We start from the raw sequence: 19,841 nt of genomic DNA on the forward strand, positions 1-19,841 counted from the left end.
GTGTGGAACTATGAAAAAAATAAGCAATATATACAAACTGAGTAGTCCATGCGCAAGATAAGCAACATCAAGGATAGTGTGAGCTCAGGAGCGCCGTGGTCCCGTGCTTAGCGTGAGCAGCTGCAGAATGAGAGGTCCTTGGTTCAAGTCTTCCCTCGAGTGAAGAGTTTTCTTTCTTTATTTTCGCAAAGTTATGAGCTGTCCGTTCGTTCATTGACGTCTCTGTTCACTGTAATAAGTTTAGTGTCTGCGTTTTGCGACCGCACCGCAAAACCGTGAGATTAGTAGACGAAAGGACGTGCCTCTCCAATGGGAACCGAAAACATTTGATCGCAAGGTCATAGGTCAACCGATTCCTCCACAGGAAAACACGTCTGATATATTCTATACGACACTGGTGACAGCATGTGCGTCACATGACAGGAATATGTTGTCGACGCCCCTAACTTGTACACTTGGCGAATGGGTAAAAAGATTCTTCTACCTTGCCCGATTTAGGTTTTCTTGTGGATGTGATAATCACTCCCAAAAAAGTGATGAAAACATAAGAGTTTGTCACATAAACTGCAAAAAATGAATGCAACAGTTTCACAGTCGCACAATTTTCCCTGTGCCCTGTCAAAACATATGTTTTGTTTCGATGTTTGTTCAGGTGTAGCGTCCCCATACTACGGCGCAGTTACCTCGCATCGGACGGACAGATAATAAATGTCTGAAAATAAAAAATTAAACTTTTCACTCGAGGGAAGACTTGAACCAAGTACCTCTCGGTCCGCAGCTGCTCACGCTAACCACGGAACCACGGAGCTCCTGAGCTCAAATTATCCTTGATGTTGCCTATCTTGCTTATGGACTACTCAGTTTGTATAATTTGCTTATTTTTTTCATAGTTCCACACAACTTCTTCCTGTTTTCTCGATTAATCTGTGTTCAGTTTTTCAAGGCCTATCCATTGTGCCAACTTATAACTAAATCTGAGGGGGGTGCGATGGGGAGGTTCCCTTGTTAGTACGTGTCACCTGTCAGAGTCGGATCTAGACGTATCAGGGGTCCCATATCACTTCAACTGCACGCACCCCACGCCATTACAGAGACTCCTCCACCAACTTGAATAGTCCACTGCTGACATGCAGGGCCCATGGATTCATGAGGTTCTTACCATACCCGTACACGTCCATCCGCTCGATACAATTTGAAACGACACTCGTTCGATCAGGCAACATGTCTCCAGTCATCAATAGTCCAATGTCGGTGTTGACAGGTCCAGGCGAGGCGTAAAGCTTTGTGTCGTGCAGTCATCGAGGGTACACGAGTGGGCCTTCATCTCCCAAGGCCCATACCGATGATGTTTCGTTGAATGGTTCGCACGCTGACACTTGTTGATGGCCCAGGATTAAAATCTGCAGCAATTTGCGGAAGGGTTGCACTTCTGTCACGTTGAAGGATTCCCTTCAGTCGTCGTTGGTACCGTTCTTGCAGGATCTTTTTTCGGCCGCAGCAATGTCGGAGATTTGATGCTTTACCGGATTCCTGATGTTCACGGTATAGTCGTGAAATGGGTGTTTGTGAATTCCTAAGGGACCAAACTGCTGAGGTCATTGTTCCTAGACTTGCACATTACTTAAACTAACTTATGCTAAGAACAACACACTTCCATGCCCGAGGGAGGATTCGAACCCCCGGCGGGAGGGCTGCACAATCCGTGACATGGCGCCTCGTGAAATGGTCGTGCGGGAAAATGCCCTCTTCGTCGCCACCTCGGAAAAACTGTGTTCCATCGGTCGTGCGCCGACTATAACACCACGCTGAAACTCCGTTAACTCTTGATAACGTGCCACTGTAGCAGCAGTAACCCATCTAACAACTGCGCCAGACACTTGTTGTCTTATATGGGCGGTGCCGACCCTAGCTCAGTTTCCGCCAGTTCACATATCTCTGTATTCGAATACGCATGCCTATACAAATTTCTTTGGCGCTTCAGTATATTATTATTGGCAAATTTATCATGACTGGCTCAAATATCACCTCTTGCCTGGTGCAATGTGAAATAGAGAACGTACTTATTCCAGCATATTTAATAGATGTAAATTACACCGCCGTGTTGAAAATGAGAAATAAAGAAGATAACCGCAGAACATAGAACTCTTCACGTCGCAAAATGGAGTGAAAAACGCTTTGATGCGTACGGAAGTGTTGTCTGACGGGTTGTTTGCATGTAAGAGCTCACTTCACTCGCGCCCATTCGTCCACCCTTAGCTGAGGTCGTTTAAGGCGCGTTGTAAGGAACATGTATAACGAGTTATTTCAGGCAGATAAGAAATTTGTTCTATCATTTCCAATAATTAAAAATAGTTAGCCGAAGTCAGTTGGATGTATTTCTCTTGGAAATGGACCACGTGAACAACGTCTCAAAACTGCAACCACAGAGAAGGTGCACAATATGGTATTCGACTATCAGAAACAAAGACTACGATACATTTCGCAAGAAGAATCAGATGTGTGCATCTTCTTAAATGGGTTCTGTATTGATTTAATATTGAGCAGAAGTTCATAAAAAACAGACCTCCCTTGCACTGATAGTAATATTTTACAAGGACTGATTTTAGGCGTCGATTTGTTAGGCATACTCTGGGTGAGTCCACCACCTAATGCTATACAGGGAATACGAGTTAAAACAGTGATTGAAAGTTGACTATTCATCCACTGATCGACCGAGGGGTCACAGTGGTAAGGAAGACAATGGGCTCGTATTCAGGAAAACAGCGGTTCAGACCCCTGTGTGTCCGTTCACATTCATGTTTTTGCGTGATTTCTGTAATCCACTTTAGGAAAATTCCCTGATGGTTCATTTGAAAATGATATTCTCCATATTTATTAACTTCAGAAGGGTAAAACAATAACCGGCCAATGCCAGGGAAGTAATGGGCGGAGTGAGAAATGACAGATGAGGCTTGGATTGCGAAAAGAAATATTCATATGAGAATGTTGGCTTTTCCGACGTGTACTACCGACGAAAATCTCTCGGGTTTCCAACCAGCTGGCAGTGTTAAATATCGCATCATCCGCGGTAAGGAAAGCCTCCTGGTCTAACTGTATCACTTGAAGGGAGTGTTCTGCAAAAACGGGCACAGCGAAGCATTCAAGAAGGTAAAGTACATAGCAAACCGGGAAAAAGAGGAAAGAGAAGAAGAAGAAAAGAGGCACGCTTTCCTTGGAATCGCGAGACTGATAAGTAAGATCGAACATAAAAATCTTCTTCCGACCACGGCCTAAGGCCCTCAAAACTGGCTCTGTGAAAGACGCTCAAGGCTGATCGTACCTGGAATATACAACATCTCTTGTGAATGTGACCACCAACGCAGCGGGCAAACGCAGCGCTTTGTCTCTTAAGCGCTGCGAGGAGCACATCGACTGGAACAAAGAGAAATCAGTGACAACAGAGCGTAGCATGATGGAATACCACACTTTTGACTTTCAGAACATCTAGGAGCTATACCGAGCAACCAGCTATTGGGGCAGCACTATAAAGGAATACATAGCAATAAGGATTCAAAAAAATCTGGTCAATACTAACTTAGTTCGGCACAGAATCCCGCGCTAGCGGCAACACGACAAGAGCGCGCCCAGCACCGTCCAGCACGCAAAACGCATCCGGATTAGAGGCAGCAAAAAACAACTGTGGGAAGGAAGCGGTTACTGTGATGTAGAAATTACTGCTGTAACAGCTCATCTGTTACTACAGTCCGATCCACGAAAGATGGCGGTTCGTGCAGCTCGAGACACGGACGGTTGCTAGCGATGGTTGCGATAAGCGCTTGAAGAAAGAGTGTATACTGCAAGTTATGTCTCTCGCTTGCTTGTGCAGAATTTGTTGTTTACCACCAGCGTCAGCAATGACTACTCGCAATTAATGGACTAAAAACTCACTAAATAACTCGCTAAAATCACGAGTAATGCTCGAATTGGCTACGACATTCACAAAAGAATGCAGAGAACGCTCGTTGACTGTCGGAGAAAGCATGACGTAGGTGTTCAGATTAATAACTGCCAAATTGCATGGTGCCATCCGTTTACTTAAGTTCTTACTGCTACGCTTTCGTGTCATCTGATATCTAACCACGGATAAATGAACAGAGCTGAGAGACAGACCATCTAGAAGATTTTCTGTAGTGTATGGAAATAACTGTGAGACTGCGCGCCATCTGTTTATCGAAGTGTGTAGTACGCTTTCGTGCTATTGAACTACGTAGAATGACCGTAAGGAGTTCGTGAGTCTGTGGAAATTAAACAGAGAACCGACTCGTGGAGATAACATCTTGGACCTACTGATAACAAACAGACCCGAACTTTTCGACTCTGTAAGCGCAGAACAGGGAATCAGTGATCATAAGGCCGTTGCAGCATCCCTGAATATGGAAGTAAATAGGATTATAAAAAAAGGGAGCAAGGTTTATCTGTTATGCGTGAAGCGTTCAGTGAATTCGAAAGTAAAATTCTATGTACCGACTTTACAGAAAATCCTAGGAAGTTCTGGTCTTACGTTAAATCAGTAAGTGGATCGAAACAGCATATCCAGACACTCTGGGATGATGATTGCATTGAAACAGAGGATGACACGCTTAAAGCTGAAATACTAAACACCTTTTTCCAAAGCTGTTTCACAGAGGAAGACCGCACTGCAGTTCCTTCTCTAAATCCTCGCACAAACGCAAAAATGGCTGACATCGAAATAAGTGTCCAAGGAATAGAAAAGCAACTGGAATCACTCAACAGAGGAAAGTCCACTGGACCTGACGGGATACCAATTCGATTCTACACAGAGTACGTGAAAGAACTTGCCCTCCTTCTAACAGCCGTGTACCTCAAGTCTCTAGAGGAACGGAAGGTTCTAAATGATTTGAAAAGAGCACAGGTAGCCCCAGTCTTCAAGAATGGTCGTCGAGCAGATGCGCAAAACTGTATCTCTGACATCGATCTGTTGTAGAAATTTTGAACATGTTTTTTGCTCGCGTATCATGTCATTTCTGGAAACCCAGAATCTACTTTGTAGGAATCAACATGGATTCCGGAAACAGCGATCGTGTGAGACCCAACTCGATTTATTTGTTCATGAGACCCAGAAAATATTAGATACAGGCTCCCAGGTAGATGCCATTTTCTTTGACTTCCGGAAGGCATTCGATACAGTTCCGCACTGTCGCCTGATAAACAAAGTAAGAGCCTATGGAATATCAGACCAGCTGTGTGGCTGGATTGAAGAGTTTTTAGCAAACAGAACACAGCATGTTGTTCTCAATGGAGAGACGTCTACAGGCGTTAAAGTAAGCTCTGGCGTGCCACAGGGGAGTGTGATGGGACCATTGCTTTTCACAATATATATAAATGACCTAGTAGATAGTGTCGGAAGTTCCATGCGGCTTTTCGCGGGTGATGCTGTAGTATACAGAGAAGTTGCAGCATTAGAAAATTGCAGCGGAATGCAGGAAGATCTGCAGCGGATAGGCACTTGGCGCAGAGAGTGGCAACTGACCCTTAACATAGACAAATGTAACGTATTGCGAATACATAGAAAAAAGGATCCTTTATTGTATGATTATATGATAGCGGAACAAACACTGGTAGCAGTTACTTCTGTAAAATATCTGGGAGTATGCGTACGGAACGATTTGAAGTGGAATGATCATATAAAATTAATTGTTGGTAAAGCGGGTGCTAGGTTGAGATTCATTGGGAGAGTCGTTAGAAAATGTAGTCCATCAACGAAGGACGTGGCTTACAAAACACTCGTTCGACCTATACTTGAGTATTGCTCATCACTGTGGGACCCATACCAGGTCGGGTTGACAGAGGAGGTAGAGAAGATCCAAAGAAGAGCGGCGCGTTTCATCACAGGGTTATTTGGTAAGTGTGATAGCGTTACGGAGATGTTTAGCAAACTCAAGTGGCAGACTCTGCTAGAGAGGCGCTCTGCATCGCGATGTAGCTTGCTGCTGTCCAGGTTTCGAGAGGGTGCGTTTCCGGATGTGGTATCGAATATATTGCTTCCCCCTACTTATACCTCCCGTGGAGATCACAAATGTACAATTAGAGAGATTCGAGCGCGCGCGGAGGCCTTCGGGCAGTCGTTCTTCCCGCTAACCATACGCGACTGGAACAGGAAAGGGAGGTAATGACAGTGGCACGTAAAGTGCCCTCCGCCGCACACCGTTGGGTGGCCTACGGAGTATAAATGTAGATGTAGAAATAACCGTCAGTAGATGTCCGCCCAGATAGCTGAGTGGTCAGCGTGACGGATTGCCGTCCTACGGGCCCGGGTTAGATTCCCGGCTGGGTCGAGGATTTTCTCCGCTTAGGGACTTCATCATTTCATCCCCATCCGGCGTGCAGGTTCCCCAATGTGGCGTCGGATGTAATAAGACCTCTACCAAGGCGGCCGGACTTGCCCCGTAAGGGACCTCCTGGCCAATGACGCCAAACGCTCGTTTCCATTACCGCCAGTGGATAGCAGTTATACTAATCGCTCATAGTTCTTGCTCTCTGGGACATACGGGCTACCACTATAGGTAACGTGAAAAGTGGTAACTGTGTCCTAGACCCCAGTAGTATTTCCGGAGATGGTAAATATTCGAGTGAAACAATATTTTTGAACTTATACGGAAATAACGATGGATCGTTGCAGGATTTACCAATAACTGGACTGTTGTTGCCCGTAACGTGACGGCAAGAATCAACTTACATGTCTGCAAAAACAAATAAAAAAAGTTAAATACCTCAATCTAGATTTCGCAGATTTAACTGTAGGACTTCAATAAACAAACAAAATTGAAAATTGCTATTAACAAAAAAGTTCCAAAATGGGCTGTGTTGTGATACAACTGGGATGGCGCGTGACGAGGCACTGCCAGTTGGCTACCTTAAGAGACCACATAATGCCTAGAGATTAAGCGACAAAAACTGAAGTCTCGCCCGTAAGAAACTCAGTGAAGAGAAATTATTCTAATTCCGAGTTAGCGCGTATGCAAGTAGAGAGAAATTTAGCAGCTCGCGTTTTGCAGACCCCCAGAGTTAACTAAAACCCCGTCTAGTTACAAATAATAGGTACGGTAACTTTTATAAAAAAGTAACCGTAACCGCAGTAGCATACCCCGAAATAACTGTTTGGTCCATCTCTAATCCGGAGTCCGCAGACAAAATTCGAGCCCAGACTCCGGAGCAGCTTCACCCCATCCGCCACCTGAACTGTACCAACCCCCCATAGCCTCGTGAAGGGTTGCGCCAGTAGCACACATTTTGCGACATCTGCAGTTTTGTAAGTTTTTCTTCCACACGCTAACTACACCAAACGTATGTTAAAATTAACATCAGAGTAAATCAGTCTTAAAGAAATGGTTGTTCACTTTGCAAACTTCAGTTTATATTTCTGTGTTTCAGCTTTGAGTGCTGATTACAGTTTGCATCTCTCTCTCTCTCTCTCTCTCTCTCTCTCTCTCTCACTCTCTCTCCCCACCTCCCTCATATATAAAGTTAGTATTTGTTTTCGTTATTTTAAATGTGTTTTACCGCTATCTGTATTTCTTCATAAATGTAACCAACTCTATGTCTAATCACTACTCATGTCCAACATATACTGCATTTTTAGTTATATGTAGTTAAAAAGAGAAACTATTGTTAATAATAAATAAGTGATTTAAAGCTAAATATATTGAAAACAAAAATAAAGAGAAGAAATATCAGAACAAAAGTCGCTAAGAGGCCTCAACTGACCCATCCTCCTCCTTCAGAAAAGGGACACTTCACCAGAAGGAGATGACTATGACGATCTTCGAAACTCACGGTGTTTTACCACTGCAGTATTTGACCGGAATAATGCAACTCCCCACAAAGGAGCATTGGTAACAAGAAAACTACCGGTACTTTTGGATATAAATCTCTCTGTCTCAAGTTAGTTTCGGCATGTCTTTCCTTATGAAATTTATACTTCCGCAATCACACACACCATTGGACTTTTAGACTCATTAACAGATCACACCAATTAAAATTTTTTCCATAACAATAATAATAATATTATAATAATACGATTTTTTCCATGACGATCATTGGTTAAATTTCGAACCACTGTTGGTCCTCACCCTACAACTGGATCGTGTGAAACTTTTCCAGTATAAATATTAAATTTCATATTGTGTGATGATTCATTGCAAAATATCCTTATTTTATACCCGTTTTTGATAGGCTTGTATCTCATATACTCTCTGAAGAATGATCTTTTGAATTTAGCCATTGCTTCATCAACTGCGTATTTCCAATTGGGAGGGAGTGGGGGATAGAGTTATTGAAAATTTCTGCTCTTATCATACAGGGTGTTTCAAAAATGACCGGTATATTTGAAACGGCAATAAAAACTAAACGAGCAGCGATAGAAATACACCGTTTGTTGCAATATGCTTGGGACAACAGTACATTTTCAGGCAGACAAACTTTCGAAATTACAGTAGTTACAATTTTCAACAACAGATGGCGCTGCGGTCTGGGAAACTCTATAGTACGATATTTTCCACATATCCACCATGCGTAGCAATAATATGGCGTAGTCTCTGAATGAAATTACCCGAAACCTTTGACAACGTGTCTGGCGGAATGGCTTCACATGCAGATGAGATGTACTGCTTCATCTGTTCAATTGTTTCTGGATTCTGGCGGTACACGTGGTCTTTCAAGTGTCCCCACAGAAAGAAGTCACAGGGGTTCATGTCTGGCGAATAGGGAGGCCAATCCACGCCGCCTCCTGTATGTTTCGGATAGCCCAAAGCAATCACACGATCATCGAAATATTCATTCAGGAAATTAAAGACGTCGGCCGTGCGATGTGGCCGGGCACCATCTTGCATAAACCACGAGGTGTTCGCAGTGTCGTCTAAGGCAGTTTGTACCGCCACAAATTCACGAAGAATGTCCAGATAGCGTGATGCAGTAATCGTTTCGGATCTGAAAAATGGGCCAATGATTCCTTTGGAAGAAATGGCGGCCCAGACCAGTACTTTTTGAGGATGCAGGGACGATGGGACTGCAACATGGGGCTTTTCGGTTCCCCATATGCGCCAGTTCTGTTTATTGACGAAGCCGTCCAGGTAAAAATAAGCTTCGTCAGTAAACCAAATGCTGCCCACATGCATATCGCCGTCATCAATCCTGTGCACTATATCGTTAGCGAATGTCTCTCGTGCAGCAATGGTAGCGGCGCTGAGGGGTTGCCGCGTTTGAATTTTGTATGGATAGAGGTGTAAACTCTGGCGCATGAGACGATACGTGGACGTTGGCGTCATTTGGACCGCAGCTGCAACACGGCGAACGGAAACCCGAGGCCGCTGTTGGATCACCTGCTGCACTAGCTGCGCGTTGCCCTCTGTGGTTGCCGTACGCGGTCGCCCTACCTTTCCAGCACGTTCATCCGTCACGTTCCCAGTCCGTTGAAATTTTTCAAACAGATCCTTTATTGTATCGCTTTTCAGTCCTTTGGTTACATTAAACCTCCGTTGAAAACTTCGTCTTGTTGCAACAACACTGTGTTCTAGGCGGTGGAATTCCAACACCAGAAAAATCCTCTGTTCTAAGGAATAAACCATGTTGTCTACAGCACACTTGCACGTTGTGAACAGCACACGCTTACAGCAGAAAGACGACGTACAGAATGGCGTACCCACAGACTGCGTTGTCTTCTATATCTTTCACATCACTTGCAGTGCCATCTGTTGTTGAAAATTGTAACTACTGTAATTTCGAAAGTTTGTCTGCCTGAAAATGTACTGTTGTCCCAAGCATATTGCAACAAACGGTGTATTTCTATCGCTGCTCGTTTAGTTTTTATTGCCGTTTCAAATATACCGGTCATTTTTGAAACACCCTGTATATCAACGCACAAAAGTTTTAGTGTGTTTCTGTCTGGAGCTACATAATGGTCACTTATGTGAACTTTATTTTCATCATTACCCAACTTTCCTTTTCATTGATGTTAGCTTTGACAGATAACTTTCACCAAGTTCTATACTTGAGGGATAGTAGTCTCTGTAGTTGTGTTTCGTAGTGATTCCCATGTGAAGATTTATCCCAAACCTATTTTTCATATCGGTTTCTGTGAATGAGAGATTTGCATGTGTATGTTGCATACAGAATCGTCTGAAATAATATTTGGTTTATGTCTGATCAAAAAAGCAAATGATTTTAGATTCAGTTTGTTTTTTATTTCTGCAACCACACCAGCTCGCCCAGTAAATAACGCACTTATGGTACTCAACAGTTGTTTCTTGGCTCCAGTGTTTAGTGACTGTGGATGGAGTAATGAGCGGTACCTCATTTGATTCCACTAGTGTCATCGCTTTAGCAGTTATGTTCTGTATCACAGTTGGAGGAAATAAAGGCGTGCATTGATAGAGGATGACGAGAAGAAACTTTTTATAGGCAAGATCGAGTTCAAAACTATGTTTAGGCTGTCATCTTTAGATCTGTAACATTAAACATTTACTAACTCTATCTCATTATTTTTGTGAGACATTACATATGAGGAAATGGCAAGTGCACATTTACATACCTTCAAAAACGTTTTTAGTTGTGCGTCATGTTCCATTGTGAGTTCATTACTCACGCCATGTTAAAATTTTAGTGGTGAGTACGTTGCACATTCCACACAGGTTTGTCAAAAATTAAATTACAAATGGGTTTGTCACAAGTAAATGCACCTTGTGGAACTTGGCATGTCTACATACGTAGCACTCCTTCAATGCTCGTCAGTTGAAATCCACAACATATAGTAAAAGTGCCTCTCTGTGCCAATGTTTACATTTACATGACGAGTGAAGCACTTCTTGGAACCTTCTCACTCGAAATACATAGTGCATAGTTACAAACCTATGTGGAAAATGCAGTGTACTCACCACTAAAATGTTAACATGGCATGATTAATGAACGCACAGTGGAATATGATGTACAACAAGAAAAGTTTTTGAAGGTCTGCAAACATGTAATTGCCATTTTCTCATATGTAATGTCCAATTAAAATAACGATGGTAGAGTTTGTATATGTGAATGCATAATGTTACACATCTGAAGATGACAGTCTTACCTATCGAAACCGGTCAATAAAGTATAATTTTGAACGCGATCTGGGCTATAAAAAATTTCTTTAAAGTACATACAGATCGCTCCTTCTCATTTCTCATTATGAGAAACTTCAATCAAATGAGAAGAAATCTGGGACTGGGCAGAAACGGGAAAGAGAACCTAACATAAAAGTAAGATAAAGCATGACGCACTTTTCACCGTCCAAAGGAACAACACGCTGCCTGCCTGGGCATGGGCCAAATGCTACGTGTTTAATTAAAATACGCCAGCGCATCACAGACACACATGAATGTGGAGCTATAGGCACCCCGGAACACGTCGTTTAGGAGTGTGCCAGTAGATAAGATGTTACAGACCAGGACAGGGACGTCTTTGATAATATATCAATCTGTAGCATAATCAGGAATGCCGAGCTGTGGTACAAATTGAAGTTGTTGCCAGGCAAAACATCAGCTTGCTAATTGCAAACTTATGATGGCCGAGAGACAGAATTAAAGAACCCTTACATCAAGACAAGGAAAGTACAAAGGCAGAACGGCCAACTATAACGTCCTTCCAGAAGCTGTGAAGAGATGAATCTCGGGGAAGACCAGACAGGATTTCCTGAGCCCCTGACAGGAATCTTTAAATCTCTACACTTTGGATAGCATGACAGCAGCCTCTGTGAATCCAGAGTTGTGCCTAAGGTCCCCAGGGACTAACAGTTCAAATGATAAAAGCGTGTTTTGCTTTTGACACCAAGTACAGCGGTGTAGTGTAGTGTCGTATAATGCTGTGTAGTAGAGTGCAAGAATATCAGTTATTGATGTGGCAGTTGGGTACAGTACAGTGGTGGCTTCTATTAAGGATAATTATTATTAATGTTTAAAAACCCTAGAAGCGATATAGATGACGTGAGACAAGTAATCTAATATAAGACCCATGGAGCCTCAAATGTCGAGAAATACACCAAGAATGTATGACAAATGTTGAAAATGTGACGTCACCAAATGACTTACCTCATTGAACGTGCAGCGGTTGATCGTATCGGTCTGTCGCACCTGATCATCCCAATCCAAGTCAAGTATCCACATCGGTTTGGCACCTGGCGGATGTGCACGACTTTGGCGCTTGGAGCTAAGGGTTAGAGTCTTGCGTCTTGCAGGCAGTGTTTTTTCACACTGCGTTAGAGAATTAAATGTTTACATTGAGGTACCATTTATTACTTCATTTACAGGTCTCGTGGTCTCCGGTGGGTTATTGCAAAGTAAGTACCGTATTGTGTCACAAGTAAATGAGTATATGCTTTTCAATTGCTTCGTTACCAGTAAATGACCCACGTTGTCTTTGGTAAATAAAGTTTGATTTCAGAACACAACTATGTTACCTTCCCTCACTGTATTTTTTGCCTTCAGTTTTGACTTACGCGCAGAGTCCCTGCTTCGCGCATTCGACGATCCATAGTGGCAAACGATACGTGAAAAGGCGAACATGCTGCGGGAAACGTTCCGCCTTAACACGTCTTGCTGCAGTCGCATTGGAATTAGCAACACCATAACAGGCATGCATGTCAGCAAACTAGCCAGATGTAAAGCGATTCATCGTAGTCTTTGACTGATCGCAGTCTTGTATTACCACTACCGCGAACGCTACCGTTATCACACATCGGATAATGCAAGAACGGCCGGCCGCTGTAGCCGAGCGGTTCTCGGCGCTTCAGTCCGGAACCGCGCTACTGCTACGGTCGTAGGTTCGAATCATGCCTCGGGCGTGGATGTGTGTGGTGTCCTTAGATCAGTTAGGTTTACGTAGTTCTAAGTCTAGGGAACTGATGACATCAGATGTTTAGTCCCATAGTGCTTAGGAAGAACGAAAACAGAGTAGTCTAGCGGAGCGACGTATAGCATTGCCATCTACCGGTGGGGGAGGATCGAACAGTCCAACCGCTGCACGTGTGGCGAGGTACGTCAGCTGTTGACGCCAATGGTCTTCAAACTGCGGCCCGCGGGCCGCATTCGGCCCCGATCATGTTTTCGTGCGGCCCGCGACCCTCCTCGGCTTCGCACAACCAGCATTAGTTATCTACTTGTCGGGCGTAGCGGTGTTTTGTTTACGGAAACTGCGTAGAATTGTGATAAACGTCGGGGAAGTAATTAGGTAACTGAAAACCATCCTCCACTTTCATTTAACGCCCCACTGGCCGGTGTTCCGCAGCTCTACAGGCATGAGCGGCCTGCTAGCCAACAATGTGAGCCTTCCGTACATCAAACGCGCCGCGTGCCCACGGCCGCTCGTTTGTCGGTGCCCCTGAGCGTTCGTCGGGTATTGGGTTATTTGTGCTCATATTTGGTGATATAATTATTAGTGGAATAAATAATGTCTGATGTACCCTCAAGAACAGTACCTAAGAGGAAAATATGGGAAGAGAAACGAAGTTTCCAAGAAATATGGGAAGAATAGTTTTGCTTTATAAAAGGACACAAAGAAGGTACTGCTACTTGCTTAATATGCCGCGATACGATTGTGTGACTGAAGAGATACAATTTCTTTTGCCACTACATAAGTAGTTTTTCCTTTGAATTCAAATGAAAGAAAGGAAAAAATTGCTCATCTAAAATCTACCATTCGTCGTCAACAAAGCGTTATGTTAGCAACAGTTGGGCAAAGCGAGGCTGTCACAAGAGCATCATACCAAGTATGTAATATTCTGCCAAAAAATATGAAAGCTTTCACTGATGGTGAACTAGTGAAGCAATGTATGATGACCGTTTCTGAAACTTTGTTCCAAAATTCCTCCAACAGTTAACAAATATCAGCTGAAATAAATAAGCTCACACTTTCAGAATCTACCTGTCGACGTCGTATAGAAGATATTTCAAAATATATGTTTGAGGCAGTAATTAATTAAGTCAAACTATGCAAATACGTCAGTCTTGCATGTGATTCCAGTACAGATTTAGGTTCGATGGCTCAGTATTCATTATTTGTGCGTTACTGCACAAATGATAGGGTAACAGAGGAAGATTTTTTAGCAATTATGAAAGGTCACACAAAAGGATGTGATTTTCTGGATGCAGTTGAAGAATTTGTAAAAAAAATGACTTATCTATGATCAAATTAATATCAGTATGTACAGATGGTTGTCCATCAATGATGGGCGTCACCAATGTTTTTATAGTACTGATTAAGAAGGAATGGAATTTGCCAAATTTACTCTCCATTCACTGCTTACTACATCAAGAAAGTTTGGCATGTCAAATTTCAAATACCAAATTGAAGAAAGTTATGCAAATGGTTATAAGCGTTATGGATTTCATTCGTGCCCGGGAACATAATCACCGAAAATTTAAAGAACTTCTGCAGGAATTGCAAGCTTTTTACAGTGATGATCTTCTTCATACTACTGTCATATGGCTAAGCAAAGGGAAAGTGCTGGAACGGTTTGTCAATTTGAAATCTGAAATTATTTTATTCTTACAACAAAGTGGCAGAAATTATCCTGTACTTGATGATGAATGGTGGATACTTCCAGCTTTTTTTTACCGATATTACACAAAAATTCAACACACTTAACTTGGAATTACAAGGACTAAACAAGATAATTAGGCAAATGACTAACAAAATATTTGCATTTGAAGCCAAACTGCAATTATATATAAATGAACTCGAAGTAAAAGATGTCTAATTTACAACTGTTGCTATGCTCCGATCAGGCTTAACTATCGCCGAAACTATTTAGCAAAACCTGAAAGAATATTTGGAAGTCTATTTGAAAGAAATAAAAAACAGATTTGCAGAGGTTATATTCGAAGCTGTTTCATTCTCTTAGAGAACCCTTGGCATGTTGGACATGATGATCTCAAATTATTCTACCAATTTGTATTTCCTAAAACTAATTTGCTAAATGAAATAATCGAACTTCAGCATGACACACAGCTTAAAGCTCTGTTTATAGAACATCGTGAAACACAACAGTACACTGAATTTTGGAACTGTGCCTAACGATTATAAAAATTTACGAGTGTGCACAGTTCATTTTAACACTATTTCCTTCAACTTACCTTTCTGAAGCTTCATTTTAAAAAATGAAGTAGGCTAGCTGAAAAATAAATATCGTAATCGATTGTCCAGTCATTTAGAAGACGCAATGAGGATTGCATGCAGCCCAAACGAGGCAAATATAGACGACATAGCCAAAAAAGTTCAACATCACAAATCACATTAATGAAAAATTATACATTCGTATTTACGTTTGTTTTGTAGTTATAATGAACAAAAACCAGATTCAATTAGAGACCTGTAGCTTTCTTACATAGCCTGTTGCATGTCCAGTGCACCTGTCTTTTTCTTATTTTTTAAATTTCTTATTTATTTCTACATGTTTTGAAAGTTTGAGATTAATGCAATTATAATAAAGTTTTTGTGGCCATTTGAATAATGTAATATAATATTTTAATAATACATCTATCTCGTCTTGCATGAAAGTACTTTAAACTAAATTTCAGGAACAAGATACACTGATCTCAGATTTGTTTTTGGTAGTGGCTCAAAATTACTAATGATTCCCTTCCTTCCCTTCATCCTTCATATGCTCCCGCCTAGCTACATGAATATTGCAAGACTATGCAAGTCATGTGAATTTTATTTTCACAGAGATAATTAAACTGGAATGAATTAGTCAGATGCATTGTATGCTTTTCTCCAGTTTATTGAAATTTGATCAGCAGCATTTTGTGCAGTTTTCAACACTCGTAAACATGGTGACAGTCATTCTGTGGAAGTATGTGAATGGCGCATGTCATCATTGCCTCATGCTACCACAACGATTATTCCAGTCGGTCTCAACACACGACTCCTGTGAAGACTGACTAAAAATGTAATTGTTGACAACGTGGGTCGTATGTCTCCTACGAATATATCCTTCATAATCTAATAGTTGTCAAACCGGCGGACGGTTATTTAAAAATCTTATTTCGAGTATTGCAGAATTTCAAAAAATTATTGAAATGGCTTGAATACTGTGGGACTTAACTTCTGAGGTCATGTCTCCTAGAACTTAGAACTACTTAACCCTAACTAACCTAAGGACATCACACACATCCATGCCCGAGAAAGGATTCGCCCTGCGACCGTAGCGGTCGCGCGGTTCCAGACTGTAGCGCCTAGAACCGCTCGGCCACTCCGACCGGAGCAGAATTTCAGTGTCATAAACATGGCTTATTGTTGTCAGCAACTACATAGCAATGTTATTTGGCGAAGGACTCACATACATCCAACAGTTGCGAGTGGTTTGTTTTCGAAAGTACTATTTTATTTTAATAGGTGCTAATGTTTACGGTTTCTGAAGAACTATAAATGATATATATCCAAATCCGGTAAAGAATAAATGGTTTGCAGCTTCAGCACTTGGTATTTATCCTCCACTTCTCCTCCTAAACTCTCGGATCGATTTCAGCCACACTGATACCCACATTATTTTCAATCTGTAAAGAAATATTGTGGGGTAAGCAAAGGCAACGTCTTATTGGGGTGGGGGATGGTAATGTGGAGGGAGAAGGGTAGGAGGGAATGGACACATACAGAGGGAGTGCGAAATGGACAGATAAAGGGGTGAAGAGATGGTGAGTGAGGGGAAAGTCGAGATGGACGACAGAGAGTGAGGGAAGGAAGAGACAGAATAACGTAAGATTGGAATAAATAGTTATCTAGCCAATGCCAGGTACCTCATCTAGTATGAAATAAAATTAAGTCTGTTTTGTAGTTCAGTCAAGAAAGTTGAAGAAAAAGGACTTTCAAAACATGTAGAAAACAGTTGTGATCGTGTCCCATACATTTAAGTATAAATCCGTTTGCTGTTATTACCATCTGTTCACAAAGACAACGCAGCAACATTTCGTCGGGCAATTACAGTGTTACAATTTACGGTCAGTGAGGGTGGCAACAATCGGAAACAGAACATTCTACACGTAGTGGTATCGACTTTAACGATAAGTGCTAGGAAGTCGGTGGTAAACCTCTCGCTTCTTTATTATAGCTAGTCTATTGGAGGTTCGTAACACACGTGGTTTGCCAGTTAATAAAAAGACATGGAAATCTGCGGCCCGAGGTGCCACATCATATTGTTAGTTTTGGTCCTTGAGCAAAAAAGTTTGACGACCACTGTATTAAGCGGAAGTTTTTTCTTTTTAGTACCGTTGTTTTAGCCAATATTTGCTTTTCTTTCCCCATGCATTTGTAACAGTGATCTTTTGTAAACAGAACTCTACCTTCTGCACGCTGAATTTATGAACAGTATTACACTGTCAGCAAATGTATTAGTAATTTTATACGTAATATTTACCAGTAAATCTATTACATTTTTAATTGCCGTGTAGAGGTAATTTCATGCTTACTTTAATGTAAAATGCTTTTGTTCAACACATGCTCTTACGCACATGTATTTAGCGCCCTCTACAGCCCAATTTGTCCTAGTCGCTTGAGCCTCTATCTTTGTAACAGTTGACTTTAGTCTCTGGCATGATGTACACGTAACTTACGCAAATATTTTATCTTGTGACGCCTACTACAAATTTATGTTGACAAGAGCTCCTGCCTCTGGCATTTACTAGCGAGCATTCATTCTGAAGTACGATATACAGGGTGATTCACGAAGATATGCAAATATTTTAATATGTTGTTCTACTAGTAAAACTAAAGAAAGAAGCTCACATAAACATAGGTCCGCAAATGTGTCGTTACGGAGTTACAGTTAATTTTGCCTGAAATTTAGCAACTTCGCTGATATGAACCCATCGCAAAACTGTACGGCGTTAAAGTAAAGCACGATTTCCATTTACTTTGTTGTTATTGATCTGGTGAATCTAATAAAACGCGCCCCAGCCGTGTATCTGCAGTAGTTTTCCAGAACATCCAGAGAAGCAAAGATTATTATACAAATAAATTTGTTTACTCTCTATTAAGAATGTAGAAACGTTAATGTCATTGTTGGCTACCGTTAGTGAACTGTTTCAGTCGTTTTCTAACCTTGAAACGAGATAGTTTCCTGTATTGTTCAGTTAAAGAACATAATAGCAACAGGGTATTTAAGTGAAACCACATAGTAACTGTTGTAATTTGTAGAGTACTTATGAAATAAGGATGCCGTTCAAATTTACGATAGAGGAATACGCCGACATGGTGTTTATTTATTGCAAATGTGATGGAAATGCTACGGCTGCAGTTAACGAATATCGCCTACGTTATCCGACTCGGAGGGTTCCGAGTGCACGAACCATTAGTGGAGTATTTTGAATGTTACGGGAGACAAGTTCGCTACCTAGCGTTCATAATCAGTACCAGCGCTCGATACATAAAAACGATAATGGGGATATTATGGATGATGTTCAACGTAGCCCGATACCAGCATACGACGTATCTCTCAAAGATTAGGCGTTTCACAGTCTATGGTATGACGTACACTGAAGTACAATAATCTCCATCCTTACCATAAACAAAATGTGTATCATTCACATCCGGGAGATCCTGCCCTTCGCTTGGAGTCGTGCAGCCGGTTAAATACTAATCGGCGGTTACACAAATACATTTTAATGACTGATGAGGCACAGTTCACTCGAGATGGTATAAACAATTTACATAACGAGCACGTATGGTCTGAAGCAAACCCACATGCAACAGTGCAACGCAGTTTCCAGCAGCGATTTAACATGAATGTGTGGTGTGGTATAGTCAACACATACTTCATTGGACCATTCATTTTCCCAGACGTCTAACTGGCGAAGCATGCTTACAATTCCTTCAAGAAAAAATGCCCTCTTGCTCGAAGTTTTTCCACTTGCTAGGCGATTGCAAATGTATTTTCACCAACCACGTTACTGCACATTTAAATGAACATTTTCCCCAGAAATGGATTGGACTTGTTGCTACACGTCTTTGGCCACTCAGATCGCCCGATTTAACACCAATGGATTTTAGTGTGTGGAGATGGATGAAAGACATAATTTATGAGGAAAAAGCCATTACTTGCTCGCATTATGAAAGCCGTAGACGAAATTAAGAACAACTCCATGAAACTGGAACGAGCAACAAAATCTGTTCATACAGGTGCAGCTAAAGGCATTGAACTTCATGGAGACATTTTCGAACGTTTATTGTGAATGTATTGTGAAACTGTATGTACACTGTATAACTTCCTTAACACTGAGCTTTTTTTTTCCTGTTTAACATGAATTCACGTGTGCCATGGTATTAACGATAGCAGATTATCTGACACATTCATATAGTTTCAGTTAGCGTTAGTACCAACACTTTTCCAAAATTAAATTCTCTACAACTTCTGTTGAAAACTTTCTGCTATTGCCAGAAATTTAAAAAACAAATTGGGCCACGTAGTTAATGAATTAAAAATTGCTTCTCTGGATGTTCTGGAAATTTACTGCAGATACACTCAGGGACATGTTTTATTAGATTCACCAGATCAGTGACAACAAAATAAATTGAAATCGTTAGGTTAAACCTCGTACAATTTTGCGATGGCTTCATGTTAGGGAAGTTGCTAAATTTCAGACAAAATCTTTTATTAGCCGTAATTAAACATTTGCGGACCTATGTTTAAATGAACTTTTTTCTTTAGTTTTACTTGTAGAATAACATATTAAAATATTTGCATATTTTGGTGAATCACCCTGTATGTAATCTGGCTGCTGTCTAAACCCGTGGCTTGGGATAATTCTTGTTTTGTCAGTTTTGTA

The 19,841-nt window shown here is 41.5% G+C and overlaps 1 protein-coding gene across 1 annotated transcript in view; it reads left to right on the forward strand.

The window, feature by feature from the left end:
* Window positions 1-19,841, forward strand: part of LOC124710084 (tyrosine-protein phosphatase non-receptor type 13-like) — a 242,409-nt gene that overhangs the window by 71,470 nt on the left and 151,098 nt on the right. The gene's annotated exons all lie outside the window — the stretch shown is intronic.

Source organism: Schistocerca piceifrons, chromosome 1 (genome assembly GCF_021461385.2).
Source record: "Schistocerca piceifrons isolate TAMUIC-IGC-003096 chromosome 1, iqSchPice1.1, whole genome shotgun sequence".
NCBI lineage: Eukaryota > Metazoa > Arthropoda > Insecta > Orthoptera > Acrididae > Schistocerca > Schistocerca piceifrons.